This window comes from Felis catus, chromosome C1 (genome assembly GCF_018350175.1).
Source record: "Felis catus isolate Fca126 chromosome C1, F.catus_Fca126_mat1.0, whole genome shotgun sequence".
NCBI classification, from domain to species: domain Eukaryota; kingdom Metazoa; phylum Chordata; class Mammalia; order Carnivora; family Felidae; genus Felis; species Felis catus.
Window position 1 is genome coordinate 150,609,110 of NC_058375.1, and position 25,761 is coordinate 150,634,870.

Sequence of the window (25,761 nt, forward strand, 5' to 3'; positions counted from 1 at the left end):
GTGCCTATTTCCATTATGCTTAATTTACTATTCAAAACAAGTTTTTCCTAATAAGCTCTATTGTTTCTTTCTGTTTTGTAAAATTTAATATGTGTGAGACAAAAACCAGATTCAGAATGTGAATGAAGTCTGTTTAGCGAAAGCGTGTTGGAGCTTACGGTACCAGGAGGGCCTCAAATTAAAAGACCTATCACTTTATAACCCTGATACGATGTAAGGAGGTGAGTTCCTTGGATCTTTTCAAGAATCAGTTACAACTAGATTGCTAACTTCCTCCAGCCTCAGAGCTCTTCATGGGTGAAGAGCACTTCATACTTAAAATGCAGCAAATGCTAGAATATTCACGATAGTGATACCATGTATATTTAGTAAATAATTTTAGCTTTCTCTTTACTGCAGTCTTCTTTTTGAGGTCTCAATCCCCAAATAGGACTCAACCATAAGTTCTAGAACACGTTATGCCCTTGTCCTGGGTATATCGGGTTAAGTGGCTCACACGTCTCCAGACTTTTTGCACCTGTTTCTGGTATATCTTGATGTTGAACTGGTCTCCCTTGTTTGAAGATCCCCTGGGAGTCTGGAATGCCTGGATAACCTGAAGTGTGCCCATGCTTCCTTTGTTGTTTAGAGCTATAGCATGAATAGATTCTTTAAATATCTTACTTACATCTTTTGGAAGCAGTGTACCAAAGATAAGTTACCACTTACTAATTAATTCAAGGAATAATTGTTTTCGAAATAACAAAATCTTAAACATTGCCTAATCCAACTTTCTTTTTGTTTGGATGAAAAACAAAAATAAAAAACAAACCAAAAAGAAAAATGCAGCTAAAGAGAATGAATGAGTTCTTCAAACCCACTCAAATAGTTAGAACCTAACTCAAGCTCTCCTGTCTTTCAATCCACTATTTTTTCCATTATAATCCTTTACCTCAAAACAGGTATACTTTTTCACTGGCTTTGTACTTGGCTTCATAGAAAGCTTTAATCATTCTATCAGAAGTCTTTTATACACAAAGAGACTAACCATTATATTAAACCACAGGGACAGTGGGGAGCCTGACATTAACCTGACCAGGGGTGGGATGTATTATTTAGGGATTATCCATTAATCACCCCCCTAACACAGGCCTCAAAACATTTCTACTGGGAGGAAGAAGCACCTCCGTGCACTGAGTGTCAAGAATTTCTCTTGCCTTGCTCCAGGCAGCAAGTGTTGGGATGTATTTTTATAGCTTGAGACACAAACTAAGGTAGGAGAAAAGGTTAAAAAGATTTGTACCTCTAAAGCTTAGAGTTAAACCTCACTGTAACACCCACACCACTACACTACCTTTAATCATCTAAATTCTAAACCAAAGGCTATAGTTTGTATGGTAAAGGGAAAAAAGTGAACCAGAGGCACCTGGGTAGTTCAGTGGGTTAAGTGTCTGACTTCGGCTCAGGTCATGATCTTATGGTTTATGGGTTCAAGCCCTGCATCAGGTTGTCTGAGCCTGTCTGAGATTCTCTCTCTCTCCCTCTCTCTGCCCCTTCCTGACTTGCATGCCTGCTCTCTCTCTCTCTTTCTCTCTCTCAAAATAAATAAACTTAAAAAAAAAAGTAAACCAGTATGAACTGGAAGTGAGCATATATATTTTCTAAAACTATCAAACTGGAACTAAAACATTCTCTAAACCAAACAAATGTTCCATTGGTTCAAGAGTTTGCCTTCACTTGTCTCAAGATGGCCCTGAGGCTCGTGAGGAGGTCTTGGCATTATATTATCTTCCCTTACATGTTGGTGAATCAGCTCTGAAAACAGCTCTCATTAGACAAATAGTTTCTCCCTTCGCAGTTGTTAAAGGGGCATCCTGTGTGGGTGTATTCAGACAACTTCAAGCAATTGGCTTAAAAGGAAGGCACGCTCCCTGGGAATCCAAAGTATCAGTGAGGGTGATAAAGCTCCCTTGAAAAAGCTCTCACTAACCAGAACTGAGGGAGAAACTCAACCAGCAGGCTTCTACCGTTCAGCTTTTGGTTTCTCTCTCTCTCTCTCTCTCTCTCTCTCTCTCTCTCTCTCTCACACACACACACACACACACACACACATTCCAATATGCAAAGACTCACTGTTTAGTTTCTCCTGAGGTTTTACCACTGGCATTCTGAAAGTCTTTTCTTTCAGCATCTGTATGGCCTGGATGAGATCTGTTTTATTGGTTTAGACCACTTGATAAATTTCAAAGCAGATTTTGCTCTTCCCTTCCACCTTTAATGTTTTCAAGTCCCAACTTTGTCTCTTTCAAAGTAAAATAAATATCAAAGAGTAGTGTGGCTCTATAGTAAGAGATTAGAAAACGTATATAATCCTGACATGGGAACACCACTGTAACTGACACTCTACCTTCAGACATGCTATGGTTACCCTGTACTGGCCTGGAAAGGACCCAATCTCAGTGAAGGAACCCTGGCCCATTTTCTGTTCAAGTCAATGACACTGCCACTTCCTCTAAAATATAAGAACATTTCCAAGTGTTTTCATCATTTCTTCTTCCTCCACCCTACAATGTGCTTGGAAAAGTATCCTGTGAAAGTAACTCATTTCCTCTGAAAGGCAAAGTCCTATTGAAAAGTCTGAAATATTCTGATTAATATATACATCAGAGAATGAGCCTTGCTTCTTGTATGATTTCTTCCAAAAAAAGGTGGGGGGGGGTGGTTCAGTTAGTATTGCCAGACTTGGCAAACAAAAATACAGGATGCCCAATTAAATTTCAGATAAACAACAAATAATTTTTTACTGTAAGTATGCCCTATGCAATATCTGGGAATCCTATTTTTAATATTTCATTGAATATAAAAATGTGAAATCAGGTCTTACTTAACAGATTTTCCTCTTGGTTTTTTTTTGTTTGTTTTTTTTTTTGGTTTTGGTTTTTTTTGTTTTTGTTTTTTGTTTTTGTTTTTTTTTTTTGCTTTTTGCGGATTTGGAGGTGGGTGATTAGGTTTGAGGCAATTACCCCTTTTTTTGTGATTGGAAAGGTCTTCCTTTCTCACTCCTCAAGGAAAATCTCAGTGCCTCTTAAATCTCTCTCAGCATTTGTTGTACATACTGCTCCCCTCGTTTTCGATTATACAGTGTTTTGTGTTGTGTTTAAATGTGTTTATAAAGCCTCCCCCATGATCCTGTGAGCTTCTCCAAGAGAGAGAATCCGTGTCAGGTAGCTTCCTCCCTCCCAGAGGCCGCAGGCGCCTTTCTAGCCTCTCCCTCCAGGTGGGTCAGGTGGGTCCGGAGGCACCGTGGAGGGCTCCACTCTCGCCGCTGACCCAGAGCCGGAAGCTCTGGGCCAGGGCCCTCGTCGGAGCGGACCGAGAGGGAAAGGAAGGGGCCGGGAGGGCTTTTCGATCCCTGCAGCCCAGCACTGCGAAGGGTGGAGGGCCTAGGCAGGCCCTTCCCCGAGGCCTGCACTGGAGGCCTGCATAGCCGCCAGGGCCCGCGAGGGCCCGCGAGGCCTGGAGGCCCGTCGCTGGGCCCGGGGTCGGGGAGGCCCGGGAGCGGCGCGGGGGGCCGGCCGCTGCGGGCCCGGGGTCGGGGCGGCCGGGGAGCCCGGCTCCGGGGCGGGACGCGCCCAGGCCCTTCCCCGCCCGGCCGCGCCGCTCGGCGCCTCGCTCCAGCCGGGCGGTTCTCCTCCTCATTTGTTGCATTGTTTGCATTAATATGAATATCTTGTTCTGTTTGTTTTGTCTCCTGGGAGCCAATAAAGCTGTGAGTTTTTTCTTTACACCAAATGCAGCTCAACGGGCGATCAATCAATGGGTAGTCTTCGGATAATCTGTGAGAGTGAGAAATCTAATAAAGCTAGCGACTAAAAAAGGAAAACAATCTATTTTCCTCTTAGGTGAACTACGTCAGGATGGGTGTGTTCCACTTCTGCTGCTTGAGGTGGGTTTACCTCTTGTTCTTGTTTTGTTTTGTTGCTGTTTTTTAAGCAAATGGATAAAAATGTCAAGGCGGGAGGGGAGCGTGTGGAGAAGAGGGGTGTTTAGGGGCCTCATAACGTTTTTCTCATGATTGGTGGGTTCTTGCAAGAAGAGGAAGGAAGGGACTTTCTAATGTCCCAGAAAAGCTGCGAGAGGTGTAGGATTCTATGAAGACGCACTTTGGCGACGAGGGCCTTCCTCAGTGTTCCAAGCAGACAGGAAGTGTAAATCAATAACGAAGTAAAACCAAGGACTCATAATAAATCAAGGCATGATTAGTGGCCCTCGCCCCCGTCACGTGTTCCCTCCTGCCAGACCCGAAGCTCCCCAAATGCATTTTGGGAAGTGCCCTCAGCCGTCCTGCGCACCCCAGTAAAGACGAGGAAGATCTTCTGCCTCGGCGGCTGCAGTTCGCCTCCCAGCACAATGCAACCTAAATCATTTATAAACAGATCAAAATAACAATCTGAATTATCTAACATTAACAGCTGAACTGAAGAGCCCAAGATTACGTGATGAATTGTTAAATTGCAGTAGCATTGTTTTGGATTGCTAATTAAAAAAAATAAGCAAACCCCATGACTCTAGATATGACAACTGAAAATACCCACAAATTATTTAATAAATGAAGCGTCTAACAACTTTAACACTTCCTGGTCGCCTTGTTAATAAATGTAATTTGAGGTAGATTTTAAAAATCTTCAATCTAAACAGTGAATTCATTACGCGCCATTCAGATCTCTGGATGCCTATGGACTTCTTGGAATTAGGTGTTAAATAGACAAAAGTGAACCAAACTGCCTTTAAAAGCACAGCATGACCATGTAATTCTTTTTCCAGTTTGTGGTAAAAAATGATGAAACTTCTTTCCAAGTAGCTATCACCCAGATTTAGTGTGAAAAGTAGTGTAATTGTAATTCACGCCATCAGGGTCTATGGCTGATAGACGATCAGCTGTTCTGTAGTGGGGAGAGGCTTTCTTTTCAAATAGGAAAGCTGCCAAGTGCTCTGCGATACCTCCAGCAAGCTTATCGGATTGAGTTCAGAGCCAAAACAGCAGCTGCACACATATGCAAATTGGCAATTAATAGTATAACATTCTGTAAAAAAAAAAAATGTTTAAAAAAATTTTAAAGAAAATAGAAAGAAGCTACCTGAACATTAACCTCCACTGTAACTGGGACTTCTAGGATGAATGACTAAGGATTAATTACCCTCTGGAGAGGACTTGCTCTTTATTACCTTCTCTCCTGCAGATCAAGTCTTTGTTGTCTTGCTGAGTTTTGTCTGTTTCATGGAACACAGCAATGGACTCTACAGGAAGAAGTTTAAAAATAACTAAAAAGCCCTTATAGTTTGATTCCAGAAAAGGGGGGAAATTAAGTCCTCTCCATTGATCATTCTTTCTTATACACAGAGATCACAAAGCAAGAGCTCTAGCATGCTCGGGGCAAAAACATTTTGTTCTGGATGTCATCATCTCCTTCCACTACAGCTTGCAGTGGGAACAAGCTTCACATCCTGGGGGTGCTGCCTGTCTCTGTCTTGATTTCTGTCTGTCTCTTCCTCCCATTGACAGGAATGCCGTTTGTAGGCTTCAAGTAACAGTAGCAGAAATCTAGCAAGATTTATGATTTACGTTGCCCAGCGTGTATAAACACAACGCGCTCAAATGATGAAAGAAAAAAAATCATATGAATTTGTTAAATGTCTTGACATCCTGGCCCCACCCCAGTTCTCACACACATGAATACACTGTTTTCTCTGATAAGGTCATGTAATAGCTATGGCTGGACTTAGGTGGACAACCTGAGGCCCTAAGAAGGGCCTGGCATTTTCATAGCAGGCCTTCACCAATGCTTGGAGTCTTCCTCTCCCTCTAGCCTAGGGGGGTGGGGTGATTAGCAAATGTTTCAGATAATCTGTGAATTCTTAATAGTCATATCTCCATGGTTGAAGAGCTGCCTACTTCTGGGATGTGGCAGGTTTCAGAAACCTTGGTGTTGGGGTTTTTACAGATATTTCCAAGTTCCAGGAGTTTGAAATTTGGGTGAGGATCCTGATTGCCTTCAATGTGTGAAAGTGAAAGAGGTTTTATTTTGCTTTATTTTTCTGGATGTTTTGGGGTGAGATTGTATTGGTCCTGGCTGTAACATAGACCATCGATACAGAGTTGTGACCGTTACCTCTGCCTTTTTCTCCTTTTATCACCAACACTTCTGACGTTATTACTTTCAGTTTTATTGCAAATCAAGTGTGCCTTTATTTTAAAAATATTCGTTTTCCTACACCCATAGGGAAACCGCTGTTATAATCTGAGGTAAATTTGGGATTAACATCCCACTTGAAAGCAGTACTTTCATTGCCAACATGGGCTTTGAAGCTTGAAGATCAAAATTTTAATAGAAAATTCACCCACATACAATTTAAATGTATTTGTTCATATTTCTTGGAAAAGAAAATTTTTGATAGCTATCTATTAAGCATCCAATCCCATGTTAAGTTCAAAAAATTTTGAGCTCCTAATAAGGACAAAATTTTTTTCCATTAGTGATTGACTCTGGACCAGTAGATTGTACTTTCTAAATATTTATGATTAACTGAACTTTTTTTTGTCTGATTCCAGTAGGGGTATCCTATGTGTTGAAGATTTGAGGTATAGGAGAAAAACTGTCAAGCCTGTATTCTGTTCATAAGCAAGGTATTATTTTTCTTGACTTGTGATCCAATTTGAATGCATTGTTAGGCTTTTCTGTTTTCTTATGACTGAATGAAAAGTGATTTAAAATGACATAGTGAGTCAACTGAAAAGTTGCTTTTGAATAAAACAGAAAAATGGGAACACCAACTTTCCTTCTCTATAACTTCATTAACATGGTTGTATAGACATTTGCATGCAAAATGTAGTTAACAAAAATTACACAGAAGTAAATTTAGTCCTTTAGTGCCTACCTCTATGGTAAAATCAGACCATTTGGCATAGTTTGAAGTCTTCCAAGAAGCCTGGTTTCCACCTGGAAAATAAATTACTAAATTTGAATGTGTTACTTATACTATGGTGAGTTGTCTATCTGTTAACATTTTATTTTAGTGCATATACTAGAAGTTCTATTTAGGTTTTTTCTAAAATTGTCATCTGTCAAGGTAGAGAATTATAATAATATAATTATATCCAAGGAAGGTGTTCTGACTTTAGATTATTTTGATGCTGTTATAAATATGATGCATTTTTCAAAATTCAGAAAGTCACAAGTTTATATGTTTCATTGTCAGATTTTGAGATTAACTTAGATTAGCTATAACACTTATAACATAGTTTATTTTCTTGGCATTTATTGATGCATAGATAATGTTTACATAGGGGTTCATTGTAACACATATACACTATTGGAATATTTAGCTGTACTTACTTTGCTCCATCTTTAAATGGAAGTTTATTTAAAAAATTCGTCTCAAAAATTTCTAATATAGCATATTTATCAAATCATTGTTTTAGTCTCAATTCAGGATATCCTACTGTTTTAAGTCATAAACAGTTTGTGGTGTTATAAGAACCGTTTTGATTCATGAAAGATTCTGTGTCATATGACACAAAGCATCATAATGAGGTGATTGGTGAGATGTCATGGACAGTGAAGACAACACTGGATTAATATATCTAGAGAGAAACTATGTCTTGGAATGCTGTCGGCTTCCACAGTGGGAGCAGGTGAAGATGTGGGACCATGGCTCAGTAAAAACTCATTACCACAGCTAGTGATCAGGGGAAACAATGTGTCTTATTAAAATGTGTTTGTAGGGTTTTCTTCATCTGAAAGGGGAGCACGTTAATCTCCTAAAGGAGGCAATATTTCTTTCTGAAGTGTATATTTTCTGAGTCGAGTAAATAGCCAGAACACGTGTATACTCTCAAGACCAAAGACTTCACGATTCAGGCCAGCGTACCCAACTATGTCTAAATCCTCTACCACTTTCATCATAATTATAATTCTTATGTTTGTCAATTTTAAAATTCTGAAGTGCTTTGTGAATCCAGGTGAAAATATAATAGATACCATCTTCTGTGGGATTGAAACGAAGAAAAACTTTATTCATATAAAGATGCTATATTTGAGCCGTATGACATTAATATATTTTATCTTAGCACAGGGCATTTGTTTTGGAGAAGTTTTTGGGAGGACTCAGGACAGCTTCTATATATTAAACTGAATGAGGGGACTTTACTTAAAATGGTACAAGAGTAATAATTTTAGAAAATCATGCCTCTAGGACATTTACTTGCCCATTGATTTAATAGTCTAAGCAGTGATGGTGATTGTGATGGTCATTATTAACTTTATCCACTGATGAAGAAAATGAGGCTAAGTTTAAGTCACAGAGCTGGTAACGGATGAGCCCCTAGGGCTGTGGGACTCTAGCGCTTGCTCTTATGCAAGGTACTAACATTCTGGTGTCTGAAGGATAGACACATGGGAGGTTAGGATACCACCTCTCTCCTTTTAAAATTCCATTTTTGCTTTTCTAAATCCAAAAGACTCAATAAAGTAGTCCAAAAATTTAGCAGTGTAATTGAGGTCCATTTGATTAGGAAGACTCTATATGACTAGAAACAGGATTGCTTTGGCACAGGCATAAAGACTCAGGCGATCTACACATCCATCTTCAAATTTAGCAATTCGAAGCAGTTAGCTACACGGACAGTTTTGTATGCATTGCTAAATGCAGACACAAAAACTGCATTTGCAAAAAGAGGAAACCCAGTTAAACTAGGTTGCAAATTTGGCCCTAATTTAGCGTAGCATTTGTGATACATATAGGTTAGAGTGACATTTATATAATGGTGTGAAATATGAGAAACTTCCAATGCTAGACACAAAGACTTTTTAAAATTGCTTTTGCCTACTTTGGTTAGTTTAAGAAACAGGAGGAAGAATTTGGTTTTTCAAGTGATGGGAAGCCTTTAAGGATGTTGGAACACTGTTCAGTCCCCTGGGGTTCTGCCTGCTGTACAATTTTAAATGTCTTTTAGCTAAAAAATTGGCCAACAAGGGAAACATAGAGATGAAATCTCTTTTTCCTTATCTGGGAAGTGAGAAGCATAGGTGGCTAACATAATCCAATTGTGACTGTCAAATGAATGGTCAGCTTTGGGGGTCAGACAGCCATAATCATTCCCCCCATCTAACAGGACTATTTAACTGGAGTCGCTACTTGTAAACTAGAATTTACTTCAGAGGTTTTGTCCTTATGCTCAGTTGTAGACATAGGCTTCAGCTTAAGAAATATAGCCAGAAATGAGACTAGATACATACACAATGTTTTATAGAAGTGCTGCAGTCATGGTACCTGAAACTATTTCTATTTCTCCAGGGAAGACCACTGGAGGGCAGTATTTTCTCCTTTGGGAATAGCACCTGGTTTCAGATGGAAACTGCACAGATAAATTAAAAAGGCATCTGGCTCATGGAAAAAGAGTTGCACTTCTCATTCAGGCTGTGCTTGGAGCTTACCCCTCTATGTCATTCAGGTTGCTGCTTATCATACTGCTGGCCGAATTAGTCAGACCTAAAATCAGATCCTAAAATAATACTATGTGTAATATTTGCTACTTGGGAGTCTTTTAAAGGTTTGTATTAATTAACCATTTGAGGAGTGTGCAAAGTGTGTTCTATGAATTTAAATAGCAAATGAAAGGATACATGAGCAAGAATGGGTAGTTTTAACTAGCTGCTTTGTGCTTCACAATTTTAATATTAAGTTTACATTAATTTTTTTTCTTTTCAAATGTTATTTTTGAGAGAGAGAGTGTGCGTGCACGCAGGGGAGGGGCAGAGAGAATGGAAGACAGAAAACCCCAAGCCTGCTCTGTGCTCTGAGCACAGAACCCCAGCGCAGAGCCCAATGCAGGGCTCCAACTCATAAACCATGAGATCATGACTTGAGGTGAAATCCAGCAGGGCCCCTAATTTTATTTTTAATACAATATGTATACATATATTTATCACCAAATCAACAAATTAGCATATTCCAGAAAGAAGAAATGAAGAATTTTCCCTAGAGTTTATTTTGCCATATTCTGTGGTATGATTTGTTCCCTAGGGAAAGTATATGGAAAAATATTTACAAATTTTTTATTAAAAAAATGATCTGGGGGCCCCTGGGTGGCTCCGTCGGTTAAGGCTTTGACTTCAGCTCAGGTCATGATCTCATGGTTTGTGAGTTTAAGCCCTGCTTGGGGCTCTGTGCTGACAGCTCAGAGCCTACAGCCTGCTTCAGATTCTGTGTCTCTCTCTCTCTCTCTCTCTCTCTCTCTCTCTCTGCCCCTCCCCCACTTGTGCACATGCTCTCTCTCTCTCTCTGTCTCTCAAAAATAAATTTTAAAAAAATGTAAAAAAAAAAAAGATCTGTTGCTGAGTATCAAATTTTAAAATTATGCTTTTTTGTGTTCCCATTAATTAAAAAATGAGGTTAGATTACATAACAAAATTTAGGGAGAAGCCATTTAATCTTTATTTAAAGGCATATAATGCTAATTGAATTCTTTTAATTATGATAGTTGTTTGTTTCACTTAAAAATAAAAATATAACGTATATAAACTGTGATTTTGTCTAACAAAGATCACGATTTTTTTGCAAAATCAACCTTTAATGTTATTCTCATGATTTACTTGATATGTTTTTTCAATAAAATGCCAACAAGCTGACCTGGGCTTATGCTTAAACAAAGTGACCCAAAGCAACAAGTCACTTGAGAAAAAAACGTAAATTTCAATGTCTGTATCATAAAATTTGTTTAAAGTATTTTATTTTTATAACATTATTGCTAATTATAAAGTTAATAAATGTTCTTTAAAATTATGGAAATAATATATAATAATATATTATATATATTATATATAATACATAATAATTAAATAAATAATAATATAATAAACATCACCCATAGTCCAACCAGTTAGAGATAGTCACTGTTAATATTTTTTTGTATTTTTTTTAAATATTTATTTATTTTCAGAGGGAGAGAGCACGTGCAGGGGAGTAGCAGAAGGAGAGGGAGAGAGAAAACCCCAAGCAGTTTCCGTGCTATTAGCACAGATCCCCACATGGGGCTGGATTCCACAACCATGAGATCATGACCTGAGTTGAAATCAAGAGTTGGGCACTTAACCGACTGAGCCACCCAGGCACCCAGTCACTGTTAATGTTTTAATGTATATTGTTACAGCACATTTTTCTGTGTACTAATACATACTAAAAATAATTAGAAGGGTGCCTGGGTGGGTCAGTTGGTTGAGCATCTGACTTCAGCTCAGTCATGATCTCACAGTTTGTGAGTTTGAGCCCCACATAGGGCTCTTTGCTGTCGGTTCGGAACCCTCTTTGGATCCTTGGTCTCCCTCTCTCTGCCCCTCCCCTGCTCACACTCTCTCTCTCTCTCAAAAAAAAAAAAAACACTTAAAAAAATAATTAGAATACATGGCATCTTATTTGTGAGCTACCCTTTTCATTTAGAATATATCACAAATATTTCCTCATGTCATTAAATGTTTGTCATAAACATTATTTTGGATGACTATATAGTACACCATAGTTTAACAAATCCTTTAACACTATCTGGTGGTATCTAATTTTCCTACATTATAAACAACACTAAGATGAACATCTCTGTAGACAAAATTTGCATACATCTATAATGATATCCTCCATACAAATTCCCAAAAGGGGAATTTCAGCTCAGAAAATTTCTTTATAAGCTTTAATATGTAAGGACAAAGTGTCTTTCAAAATGGAAGGATATGAAGGTGTTCATTTGTCCATTCTACACCAACACTAAATGTTACCAGGTTTTAATCTACTCTGATGTTTAAAAAACAATTCTGTTCTTCTAGTTGTTATTTTGGCTTAAAAATTTTAATGTATTTCATATGTTTATTTGCCACTTATGTTGTTTCAGAGTGGCTTCCTTTTTTCTCTACATCATCCATTTTTTCTATTGAGATGTTTTTATTTTTTAATTAATTTATGACATTTTTTATATAATAGTGATAGTAACACTGTGCCATACATTATAGAGTATTTTTCCAAGGTAATATGATATTTTGTCTTGACTTTCTCATTTTTAAAAATTTTTTTAAGTGAACTCTACACGTAACATGGGGCTCAAACTCATGACCCAGAGATCGAGAGTCACATGCTCCACCGACCGAGCCAGCCAGGCACGCCAACATTTTCATTTTTAAATGACCAGTTTCTCAAATGTTTTCATTAAAACTTCTACCCCTGCTTATACATTTAAAAAATACTTTTTATGAAGATCAGATATTCACTTATATTTCCTCCTACATATTTGACAACTTTGGTTTATTTTTATTTTTTGTTTTCATTTCATGCATTTAATGTTTTAAGCAATCTGCAGTTTATTTCAGCTTATCATGTGAGGTGAGGATTTGATCTTTTCTTTCCAGTTGTTCAGCAATTGTCCCTGAATATTTATTGAATGCTATACTTCTTTCCTATTGATGTAAAAAGACTTTTGAATCAAGCCAAAAGACTTTACATTCCAGAGTTCACTCCTGTGATTAACTTCTGCCCCTCTGATTTCTCTATTCTTCCACTTTAATCACGATATATTAATTATACATTCTTACATCCGATGTTGCAAATCTCTCTTTAGTAGTTTTTTTCCCCCCAAAGTCATCTTTGTCATTCTTGAGTACTTATTCTTTGTATGTTTCAGAATTACTTTATCAAGTTAAAAAATTCACTTGAGAACATATGTTTTGCTATGGAAAAATGCCCAAGATATATTAAGTGGAAAAACCAAGTCGTAGAACAGTATGTATGATATTATCTCTCCTATAATTAAAAAAGTCAGAAAAAAAGCTAGAAGTGTGTGTGCATGCCCCTGTATATGTGAGCATGTGCCTTATAGACACATGAAAACTTACTGAAGGAATAAAGAAGAAAAATTGTTAACAACGGTTACCTTTGGAGAGTGGGAATGGACATTGTGGGGAAGAGGGACTTCTTTTTACTATAAAGTAGCCTTTTAGGCAGATTGGATTTAAAAACTCACCTGAAATTCTAAAGAGAATTGGATTCAATTTAAAAATGAATTGGGACACCTTTATATAATACTGTAATTTTCCCGTATGGGAACAGTTTATAAAAATTTTTGTGTTCCTAATAAAGATTTTTAATTGTTCTCAGATGGGTCTTACACAAGCTGTGCAGTTTTTTATACCTAGATTTTAACTATCTATAAATATGTGAATTATATATCTATATCTATATATTGATATACAGAAATATAAAGGCATACAACATCATAAATATATATATTGCATAACTGCTATTGTTTGTAAAGTTAATTTGTCTCATTGAAGACTATTTCCTAGTTGTTTTTTTTTCCTTTAAAAAATTGATTTTTTAGTTTTCTTGACTTTAACTTCAACAATAATCCTAAAATAATTGGTCAGCTCAAGTTGGTCAATTTAAGTTCAGGCTAAAATTATTGGCTTATGTAGAAAAATACTCTAATTTTACCCAATGTAATTGTTTTTATTTATATGCTTCTTTTTGGAATCATGTAAATATGTCTTAAGAAAGTAGCAATTATGAGGAATATTCTGAAATATAAATGACTGTAGAAGACAATACCTGTCATTTTTTGAAATGCAAAGGAGTAATGAACAAAAATAATTATTAGTATAGACAGGATTTCCATGAATAATTTATGAGGACCTAGACAAGGAAGAAATAATAGATATGACCTATTTTGAATCCTGTGGACTTGTTTCCATATTTGTAGTAGAAGATACTGCTATTTTAAATGTTCTTTTCAAAAAGGAAAGTGTTTTATTGCTCTTATTCCTGACTATAAATATGCAATATTCTCATTGTAAAAAGCATTCAAATATTATAGAAAAAAAAGGACTTCCTTATATGAAGTTCAACCACAACCCTATCATTCAGAAAAAAAAAATACTGTTAATAGTATTTTGCCTATTCTTCAAGAATTAATTCTTTTGTTACTTATTTAGTTAGTTAGTTTATTTATTTATTTTGAGACAGAGTATGAGCAGGGGAGAGGTAGAGAGAGGGGGAGGGACAGAATCTCAAGGAGGCCCAATGCAGGGCTTGATCTCATAACTGTGAGATGATGACGTGAGCTGAAATCCAACTGAACTACCCAAATTCCCCTGTATTTCACATATTTATAAAATGAGACCATACTATGCATACTGTTTAATGGCTTTCTTTTTCTTTTAGTGTGTAATCAGTACTGTCTTTTAATTTTCATAAATGCAGATCTTCATAATTCTTAATGGCTACCATTAAAATGTTTATTTTTATGATGTTTCACAATTTGATCAGCCTTCCAAGTTCTTTTAGGTACTTTCCAGTATTTTACAATGAATATTCTAAAACATCTTTTCACATTTGATACATACTTTCCTTAAGAAATGCAAATGCTGGAGCAACAAGTTTGAATAATTTTAAGACTTTGTATACATACAATCAAACTGGCCCCCCAAAACTCCATAGTGACTTTTCTCTCAAACCTTTCCAGTATTGAGCGTTGACATTATTTCTTAAATCTGTAATCTGACAGGTGACAAATGGTATTTCACTGTTTTTTTAATTTCCAGAACTTGATTACCAAGGTTTTTTGTGTTTTTGCATGTTTATGGTCTATTGTTATTTCCATATTTGTGAGTTAGCTATTCTATCCTTTCCAGTTTTTCTTCTGGATTATATATCTTGTTGTTATTGACCTGAAAATGGCTCTTTAAGGATTAAGAATGTTAATCCTTTGTTTGTTATATCCATATATTGCAGTGTATCTTTGGTCTTCTTACCTTGTTTGTGTCATTTACCATACAAATTTTTATGTGATCAGATTTGCAAATTATCACTTAATTTAATATCTTTGGCATCATTCTTAGACATTCTCTATGACAAGATTACTAAGAAAAGATTCTCATATGTTTTATGCTAACTATATTTATGTTTTCTTATTTTGCATTTATATCTTTAACTTATCTAGATTTTCTTTTCTAACACAAAATAGAGATCTAACCATATTTTTTCCACACCATTAATGTTACCACACCATTTTTGAGCAATCCATAATTTTCCCTAAGTTCTTAGATATGTTGTAATCTAGTTCCAGATTTTATTTTTATCTTCTATTTCATTTATCTGTATTAGCATGATCTGTATTAGTGAGATTCTGAGAATATTGTTCAGGGTTTACAGCAATAGTGCTGTGTAACAAAGACTCCCCAAATCTCAGGGGATTACAGCAACAAACCTTTTTTATTCTTTTTCTTTCTCATGGGTATCTGGGTCAACTGTGACATTGCTGGGTTCTGCTAGATATAAATGGACTTAACTCTAGGCTCCAGGTCAGGCTTATGAATGTTCCACAGGCCTCTTTTGTTTTCAGTAACAATAGCTCCTTAAAACATACTTTTCTTACAATAAGTGGCAGGAATTCAAGAGGGCTGGCAACATTTTGGCCATACTTCCTAAATCTCAACTCAGCACATTCTCTTTTCCATCCACATTCCGTTGCTCTGGCCATGCCCTAGGTGAATGGCAAAGGAAAGTATATCGCCTAGCCAGGAAAAGCATGTTAAAACGATGAAAACTTATAAACAAATAATACGATCTACCTCACTGAACCAGTTATATTTTTAAAGCCTCAGGTTTTTAATGATTAAATATAATTGTAAATATTCAATAATATAAATAATAAATGTAAAACACCTGGCATCTAGTAATTCAATAAATGTGTATCTGCTTCCTTACCATATACGACAGATTTACAACCTACTTTAATATGTGAAAGGGCAGATTAGCTCCTACCCCATCACTCTTTCTTCACATCATTTTTCTAACTATACCGTTTTTTTCCAGGTAAATAAACAAACTTTTGATTCCATCACATATGTTCATCTCATTAATAGCTGAAAAAAAAATCTTCTCAGTCATGCTACTTTTAGAATGATGAGCAAGTTGTTTCAAGGCCTTACCAAAAAGGGATTGAGGGATTACTTGTAAGACCCATAATAATCAATGTTTTTTTCTGTGTATTCAAAAAAGTCAAAACAATACTGCACTAGTTTTCAAATGATATTAAATCAGTTGAGGTGCTTGGTATCTTGAAAAAAATAAACTATAATTCAATTTAGGATAATAATCATATTTTTTAAAACTATGCTCAAAAGAAAAAATACAAGGCACATTCATAATTATTCAGTGCAATATAGGATTGTAATCAGTGTCAGGGCAAAAGGACAGAAGAAAAAGACTTTAAGATCTACAAAGTACAATCTACAAAGTACAAATGGTCAATGATATGGGAGAACACAAACATAATTTTTATGATTTCCTAAATATTCTTAAACAGACAAGGGACAGTTTCTCCTCTGTATCATACATATGTTAATTTGCTTGAAAATCACTCCCAGTTTAGGATCACATTTTTAAAGGATGTGAAGAAATTGATGCGAGTTCAAAGAACAGGAAAATAGCTAAAGAGATCTAATTTAGGTCCTCAATTGGGGGAAAGCTAAAGGAATTTGTATTATTTAGTTGTAAAAGGATAAGGTGTGACTTGACTAGTATTCAAATGTAGAATTTATTTTCAGAGAAAAGATACTGAGCAAGAGACCTCTTTGTCTAAATAAGAACAGAAATTTTCATTAAAACAGTTTGATGTGACTTTTTTTGTTTTTTTAAAGATTTTATTTCTAAGTAACCTCTAAACCCAACATGGGGCTTGAACTTGAGATCAAGAGTCTCATGCTCCACGGACTGAGCCAGCCAGGCACCCCTGATGTGACGTTTATAAGGAAGCATTGATTGTTAGGTCACGGAAACACTAGAGATAAGTAAATATAGAAATCAAATTTCTATATGTAGAAAGAGAATTGTTTTTTAACTAAGAGAATAGACAATTATCAGTTGGCTAAAACTGTCATTTGAAGGTCAGTGACAGACCAGATGAACCCTTCCAACAGTGTTAGCCTATAAGTTTGTCTCAAGATGTGTAACACATTAATCTGTATTATTCATTAATAAATTAACTCAAATATTTATTGTGTAGTTTAATCATAGCAATGTATTGACATATTTATATGTATTTTGAACATGAAACAAAATAGCATAGTTGCCTAATTGACTCTTATTTCTTCCTAATAAATAGCAATAGATATATTAGAAATGCATTTGGTTAGTTATGCTCTGTGGATCATTTTAGGCTATTATTCACATGCATCCAACAAAATGTTGCCAAAACTATACCCATTTATTCTTGATTATAACAGAAGTTCAGAGTTTAAACTGTATTTTTAAGTGATACTTTAAGGCTTAATTTTAGAGTCAGATATTTCAGGTTGTCCTCCAAAGACCCAGGTTTTAGAACTAAAATGCCCTTTTAAATGTTATTTGTTAGTGCTGTAAACTGATTTCTCAAAGAGGGCATCTTTAATGCATTTAAAAAGGGGTCTGTAACATAAAAACCAAGAAATTCTCAGTAAAAGGGCAATTGGGAGGAGCTGAGACATCCTTTGCTTTCAGTCTTATGAGGCACTGGCTGTTTCGTGTGTGTGTGTGTGTGTGTGTGTGATGAGAATTTTTAAGAAAGAGTAAATGTCAGCCTTCAAAAATATAATGCAAACCTGTCAATTAATTTAGATCTAGTCACAAGAAATGTGTTTTTGTAGAAAGCAAGAATGAGGTACGGTGATTTTGTTTTTATTTAATCACCTGCCAATGGTTCTGAGAAGTGTGTGTGTGTGTGTGTGTGTGTGTGTGTGTGTGTGTGTGTATGGAAAACACATTAGTTTATTCCCAGATCTCAGCTCAGTGGAGGAAACTTTGTGTAAGAAAGCAGTGCATTTGCATATTATAAATAGGTCAGTTAATTCTGCCCAATTTTTTTATAAATATTCTTTTTAAACTGCTAATATGATTAGCCCTGATTGCCTTTTGAACCAAGTGAAGGCCTATTCTCACTTTTTGATGCCTTACTCATCATTATGTGGTTAAATAGCCTTTGTTGCTTGAAAGCTTCCCACGGGTTCCACTTTTTTAAATTGCATTGTTCCAACTATTGATAATTTCATGTTTGTATTATTAATAGACTGTCAAAGCGTATTGATGTCTGCATTAGTTTTGAAAATCCTTTAATGTTTTCTTTGCATTGGGTCTAGAGAGATCAAACCATTTGGAGAAGAGTGTGATCAAAAGTGATAGCCCTGCTGTCTTGGTGATGGAATCACCAATGCATGCACATATATGCACAGGTTGCAAATTAAATAGATAGGATGTCTACTTCAGTTTCAAAAATCAATTTATTTTTATTTATTTTTATAACTTTTTAAATGTTTATTTATTTTTGAGAGGGAGAGAGTGAGCAGCGGAGGGGCAGAGAGAGAGGGAGACACAGAATCTGAAACAGGCTCCAAGCTCTGAGCTGTCAGCACAAAGCCCGACACAGGGCTTGAACTCACAAACCACGAGATCATGACCTGAGCTGAAGTCAGACACTTACCCGACTGAGCCACCCAGGTGCCCCTAAAATCAATTTAGTTTTATATTATTTTGTCTTTTATTCATTTATTCCTTTTTTTTGTAAAACAAAAGGAAAATTGCATCCTAAGACTCTGCTATCAGGACTATGCTCTTAAGGATGAGAATAGTGTTTATTCTGCCTTGTAGCTGACTGACTGTCCCACCACCAAACAACACCTGAGGCATGACCACACTCCATACTGTTTCTCAGTTTGGTGGTATCCAAACTGGCCCTTTGGTAGGTTCTTTGAACTTGGACACAACTTTGCTGTTTTTAAAGCTACAGTTTAAAAGTAGTTAGCTGGCATTTTCATTCCTTGTAGTTGGCAATTTGGTAGTGTTCATCAAAATTTAATACATACACATTTGGCCCAGTGATTCCAGTTTTTAAACCTATCCCATAAAGTACTCAAACATACAGAGGTTGGTATACAAAGCCACTTACTGCATTATTGCTTTCAACAGAAATATTTGAAAGTAATTAAATGCTCATCATTGGCAGATAGTTAAATAAATTGAGGTACATCAATACTATACAGCAGTTTTGACAGAAGGAGGTAGGTGTATGCATTAGTACATGGAAAGATCTCCAAGATGTATTGTTGAGAGTTAAAAAAAAAACTCTCCAAATAATTTATGTGATGTAAATGAATGAGAACATGTTCTAAAATGATAGGCACAACACTTTTTATTTATTTTTTTTAATGTTCATTTTTTTAAATTTATTTTTGAGAGAGAGAGAGACAGACAGAGCACAAGCATGGGAGGAGCAGAGAGAGAGGGAGACACAGAATCCGAAGCAGGCTCCAGGCTCTGAGCTGTCAGCACAGAGCCTGACGCGGGGCTCGAACTCACAAACTGTGAGATCATGACCTGAGCCGAAGCCAGACGCTCAACTGACTGAGCCACCCAGGCGCCCCAGAACACTTTTAATATTATTTACCTTTAGAATACAGAGGTACACTGATAAAATCATGTGTTTGAAGGTTCTGACGTGGGCTTTTATACTCTAATGTATTGGTATTGTGTTTTAATTTTTAACAACAGCATGCATTTATGAATGAGATAATTAAATAAACCTGTGAGTTTTTTAAACAATACTATTTTATGCAGAGAAACTTTTCCCTGGTAAATAATTGTTAAAGTATAAGTTTAAACATTTATAATTATTCTCCACATCTCCGTCTTTTCTGCCGTTCCTCTCTTCACACACTCTACCCATTACAAAGCTACAAAAAGCCAAAACCTCTTTAAAAACAGAAAAAAGGAAATAAAGATATGCCTAGATAATGCCTCATTTAGATTATATCCATCTCTTTGTTCAGTGGCAAAAAACCAAATTTCTATTTAACCTGGTGAATACCATTCATACACATGGTATTAAGAGCACCAGAACCTGGCATGTTGGTCCCTCTTGGTAAATTTCCAGGGAGATTCAGCTGATCATTTCTACCAAAAGTTAAAGACAGAACAGTTCTTAAATGCTTTTGAATCAGTAGATACATCCTGTTAGCATTTTATCTGATTGTCTTATATTGAATAATATCAGACTGGTGTTAATGTTTTTCTTTAAGTACAGGTTACATTGCTTTAATCCTACTAGGTATTAATATTTATTAATGTATGTTCTGTTGTGATAATGTGTGTTCTATTGCCTAGTTGTCTACCTCACACATGACATTATTGATGGTTGAGACTATGTCTTCTCTATGCCTTTGTAAACCAAAGAGGGGTGCCTGGCTGGCTCAGTCAGTAGAACATGTGACTTTTGATCTTGGGGTCCTGAGTTTGAACCCCATGTTGGGGGTAGAGTTTAATTTAAAAAAAAGCTTTTTAGGGGTACTTGGGTGGCTCAGTCAGCTGAGTATCTGACTCTTTATTTGGCTCAGGTTATGATCCCAGGGTCATGGGATCGAGGACCAAGTCAAGGCCTGCATCTGGCTCCACACTCAGCATGGAGCCCACTTAAAATTCTTTCTTCCTTCTCTCTGTCTCTCTCTCTCTCCCTCTCCCTCTCTCTCTCCCTCACTCACACATGCTCTTGCTCTCTCTCTCAAATAGATAGATGGATAGATTAAAAAAATAAATTTAAAAAAATAAAAATAAGTAGAAAAGCACTACTTAGCTCTTGTCACTTCTTACTCTCTACTTTTACATATACTTGTATACAATCTAACATGTGGTTATAAAATTATTTCCTGTTGTGTTATCATATGAGAAATATTTTTATTTATTTAGTGAGAGAGGGAGACAATCTTTTTTTTCTTTAATTTTGTTTTTAACGTTTATTTATTTTGGAGACAGAGAGAGAGCGTGAAAGGGGGAGGGTCAGAGAGAGAGGGAGACACAGAATCTGAAGCAGGCTCCAGGCTCCGAGCTCCGAGCTCCGAGCTGTCAGCACAGAGCCCGACACTGGGCTTGAACTCACAAACCGTGAGATCATTACCTGAGTCGAGGTCAGACACTCAACCGACTAAGCCACCCAGGCGCCCTGAAAGAGAGACAATCTTAAGCAGACTCCACACTCAGCATGGAGCCAAACATAGGGTTCAATCTCCATCCTGAGATCATGACCTGAGATTGTGACCGGAGCTAAAATCAAGAGTTGAACTTAACTGACTGAGGGACCTAAGTGCCTCAAGATATATTTTAAATAATGAATAGGGAGGAAAATGCTCATGTATGAGAAGTTGCTTTCAAAAAAAGGTAAATTTTTTAAATGTTACAAATGTTTAAACTTACTTTCTCTATGTAAACTCTCACTTAGATTTCCCTACAGGTTTTGATCTCCATTTTTCAAAACTGAATATCTAAACCATGTCTTTCATTATTTCCTCTGAAGCCTAACTTAATCTGAACAGATGTCATTCTTGAAAAGAGGAAAACAATTTTTTAAGTTTGTTTTGAGAGAGGGAGAGCACACATGTGAGTGAGTGGGGGAGGGGCCGAGAGAGAAGGAGACAGAGAATCCCAGGCGGTCTCCACGCTGTCAGCACAGAGCCCAACCTTGGTCTTGATCCCACAAACCATAAGAATGTGACCTGAGCTGAAATCGAGAATCAGATTCTTAACCTACTGAGCCACCCAGGTGCCCCCAAAAAGAGGAACATTTTTAAAGATTGAGGCCTGAGGTTGTCAATTGTCTCATTTAATGCCATTTTGAGCTAACTTATAACATAAGACGATTAAGAAGAAAATTTGGGCATCACCTGCCTCATTATCCTCCACAGAATCTGATCTGGTCAGTAGAACTAATGACAAAATAATCCGTTCCTAAAACATATTGGTACTTTCTAAGTGAAAAAGCATTAATCTAATAAGATGAAACAAAATCTAATGACAGTCAACTCTTTCTGCTCTTTTCAAATCCAGAAGTAGCCACCATTTTCTCCAAGAAAGGAAGATTTGTAACTAAACAAGTAGAAAACAAAACTAGTTTCATAAATTTTTCTATTATAGTGTTGCAAGGAAAAAAGAGGCAGGTAAAACTTTAAAGCAGAAAAATACAGCAAGAAATAACGTTTTTTGTTTGTTTTTAATCATTTATATTATTTTCTTTATTCTTTAAATATGCTTCCCTCTTCCTTCTAAAAGAGTTGTATTTCTAAAAAAAAAAAAAAAAAAAAATGAGGTTAGAGAGGGAGGGAGCCAAAGCATAAGAGACTCTTAAAAACTGAGAACAAACTGAGGGTTGATGGGGGGTGGGAGGGAGGGGAGGGTGGATGATGGGTATTGAGGAGGGCACCTTTTGGGATGAGCACTGGGTGTTGTATGGAAACCAACTTGACAATAAATTTCATATTTAAAAAAAATAATAAAAAAATAAAAGAGTTGTATTTCTAAGGTCAATGGAAAATGAAGACATTGTTGCATACCAAGTAATAGAAGATGCATTAATGCTTGGTCAAAATGTAGAAAATTTTGAGGTCTTAAGTTGTTCAGGATTTTGGCCTCTCCTTACATTCTATTTTTTCATCTTTCACCACCTCCATTTTTAATCAGTACTACCATCATTACTAAGACCAGCAGATCTTAATAATGATGTAGTGGGAGCTACAACTTTCACTTAAATATAGTTCAATTTTTAAATAGCTGATGGTCTAGGAGGAGAGACGAGAAAAGCTTGAAATGAGCTCACTTAAAATTAGCTAATATGGATATTCAGTTACTCATGTTATGTATTTGTAGGTTTGCTTATTATATAATATTTATATGCATTCATTGAATATATTGTTGCCTGTGAATACAGTCACATGTAGGGGACAAAGTGGTTAATTGCTTATATTAATGAGAGAAGGCTTCTAAGAGAAGGGGACTCCACAAATCTCAACATATGGAGGGCTGATAATTCCACATTTGTAATCAGCTTTAAGATTATAATGGACCAAAGGACTGCCTGAACTTTTTACTCTAGAAATTGCAGTCCTGTCGGGGCGCCTGGGTGGCGCAGTCGGTTAAGCGTCCGACTTCAGCCAGGTCACGATCTCGCGGTCAGTGAGTTCGAGCCCCGCGTCGGCTCTGGGCTGATGGCTCAGAGCCTGGAGCCTGTTTCCGATTCTGTGTCTCCCTCTCTCTCTGCCCCTCCCCCGTTCATGCTCTGTCTCTCTCTGTCCCAAAAATAAATTAAAAAAAACAAAACAAAACAAAAACGTTGAAGAAAAAAAAGAAATTGCAGTCCTGTCACAGGAATAATTGCTGTCTGTGGGACAACTAAATATACATTTATATTTATATTATTATGCACAATTATTATTGGCCTCTCTGCCTGAAGATGAAAAACTTCGTGTCTTTGAGATTTGTTTCATACTGAGTACTGATGAATTGGAAATAACTGAATATATGAAGAAAATGTTCTTCCTGTTTTCCATTTTTGTACATAGAACAACAAACACACACAGTTTGATGACCAATTTTTATTTAGAACTATTTTTCACACAAATCTAAAGAATACACATTGAAAGAAATGTCTGTGTTGTCAGCAGGAATGGAAAATTTAAATTACTTTACTAGAAATATAAATAGTCCTCGTGTAACTTTCACTCAAAAGAGCCAAAAAGCAAGATAAGTGTATCCCATATACTGAAATCACCATTTATTTTTCTAACATCGATAATTTTAGTAAGATTATATTTTTTAAAAGTTAACAGACTGAAAGTATTGTATTTACCAGTATCTGCATGAAGGTATAAATGAGGCTATAAAACTAATTTTATCTATTTATTTGCTAGCCTATGTTTCAATAGGAATTGTGCTTTAATAAATCCACTTCTAATGATCTTTTTCTTGACCTTGTTGGCATGAGTTGAGATACCATTTCTGAGATTTTTTTTGTACTGAGTGAGGATACTTCCATAAAACTTCAAAATCCAGATACTCTTGAAGATCTCATCTAGCACAACTTCCATTAAAGATATATTTCCTACCTGTAACTAAAGGGCAAATATCAATTGTTGTTAAACAGCAAAATGGGGAGAGTATTCTGAGTTACTTCTCAAACTTGGTCCATTTCTCTTTAGAGTGCACCGAACAATTAAATAATTTTCCCCCTATTTTCTTGGTTAAATGGACTTTTAATGGTAAAACAAGCCCCCTAAATGGTTTTCCTTTGAAATGAGAAGTCCTATAGAGACATTGGGTTATTTTACCCAACATTTTTTGACATTAACAACACATGGTTCTGTTCTGAACTAGACTGTTAACATGCCTTTCATGGTCTAACTTTGTAGGTTCTGAAGAACGAAACTTTCACTCCTTTCCCGGGAAGACAATTCTCCCGTGTAGTCCCTCTAATTATTTAAGGTAGGTCCTCATTTCTTTAAAATAGCTGAGTTATTCAAGTTTGAAAAGCAGCGACTGCGTCAGCAGCCTGACTTAAACTGACAAAAGCAAGGAAATTCTGGATCCATAATTCACCTTCCACCCCTCGACCTCACAAACCGCCATATTAGCGTGATCACACCAAAATACCAGCTTGTGTTTACAGTTTCAGTCCTCCTGATGGCGGACGGGCGCGTGTACACGAGCTCTCGCTCTGTGTGCACTGAATAGGATCACGATCCGGAGAGCTGAAAATGTAAACACAAGCTGGTATTATGGTGTGACTGGCGGTCTGTGGTTCTTTGTTTGAATACTTTAAAAATGGGCACCCTGGCAAGAACAAAAGAGGCAGAAAGCAGAACTGCTCTTAAATGGCTTCTCTCATCTTTGTCCCCCTTCAGGTAGACCCAGAATAACTCACCCACTTGATGGGCGTCCCTCGCAACAATTTGTTTTTGCTTAGTTGGCTACACTTCAACCCAACAGTTTTGTTTTCAAATGCAGGCCGTTAATACTTTGCCTTTGGTAAAATTAAATTATTTTCTGAGTGTTTACAAGTACTGTCCTTCTCTAGTTATTACTTGAATCAAAATCGTCCACGTGGCAAATTCATTGCAATGTTTGATGTGTTTAAGCGAGAACCTGAATGCCTCATGTGGCCTTGTTTGATTATTTGCCAATTACCAATAGTTCCTTTACCTCAAATGAGGTTGGCATCAGTATAACCCTATTAGACAACATATCTACCTGCTGTTCCTGCTTGTGCTATTTTAGTCATTGATTCTGAAATGCAGAGGTTGACCTCAAGAGAAATGTTAAAGGTAAAAAACCTAAAATTATAGGCTCTATGGTAGCATAACCTCTAGTTGCATAGTTGGATCTTTAGTTTTCTCTGAAGTCTTTTGTCATTTTTTCATCTTAACACTAAATACGTTCAGTTGTTGGCTCACCACTGTGAACTTTGCTTCCGAAATAGATTTACTTGTAGGATGAATACATGATTCTGTCATTTCAGGAAGAAAATTAAGACACATAAAGAAGGAAAGTTGAAAAAAAAATTATTTCCTAGAAAATGTCAGCCTACATAGCTCATGGTATGCTTGACTTCATGATAAAGTACATTGCCTTGTTTTTCAAAAACAGAATTTTCCCTTCAGAATTAGGTATATCATCACTACCAAAAATCAGTAACTAAAGGAACAGTGGGGGTAGTTGGCATATCCCTTTTCTTAAATAGAAATTACAAATTGATTTTACACCTACTGAGGCAGCCATTCGCCACCGTAAACTTACTTCTGACAACTGTTTCTCTTAGAATCCAATAAATAATTGAAAAACAAAAGTGGTTTTCTCAATACAATTGAAAAGCAGCTAATGTAAAGACATAAACACAAA

General features: G+C 36.5%; 1 long non-coding RNA gene across 1 annotated transcript; it reads left to right on the plus strand.

Moving 5' to 3' along the window:
- The first annotated feature begins 3,694 nt into the window (after positions 1-3,694).
- Positions 3,695-24,500, plus strand: LOC123379393. The gene is made up of 3 exons (XR_006583778.1): positions 3,695-3,925; positions 6,590-6,664; positions 24,276-24,500. It is a non-coding gene; the product is annotated as an uncharacterized LOC123379393 (long non-coding RNA).
- Positions 24,501-25,761: the final 1,261 nt, after the last annotated feature.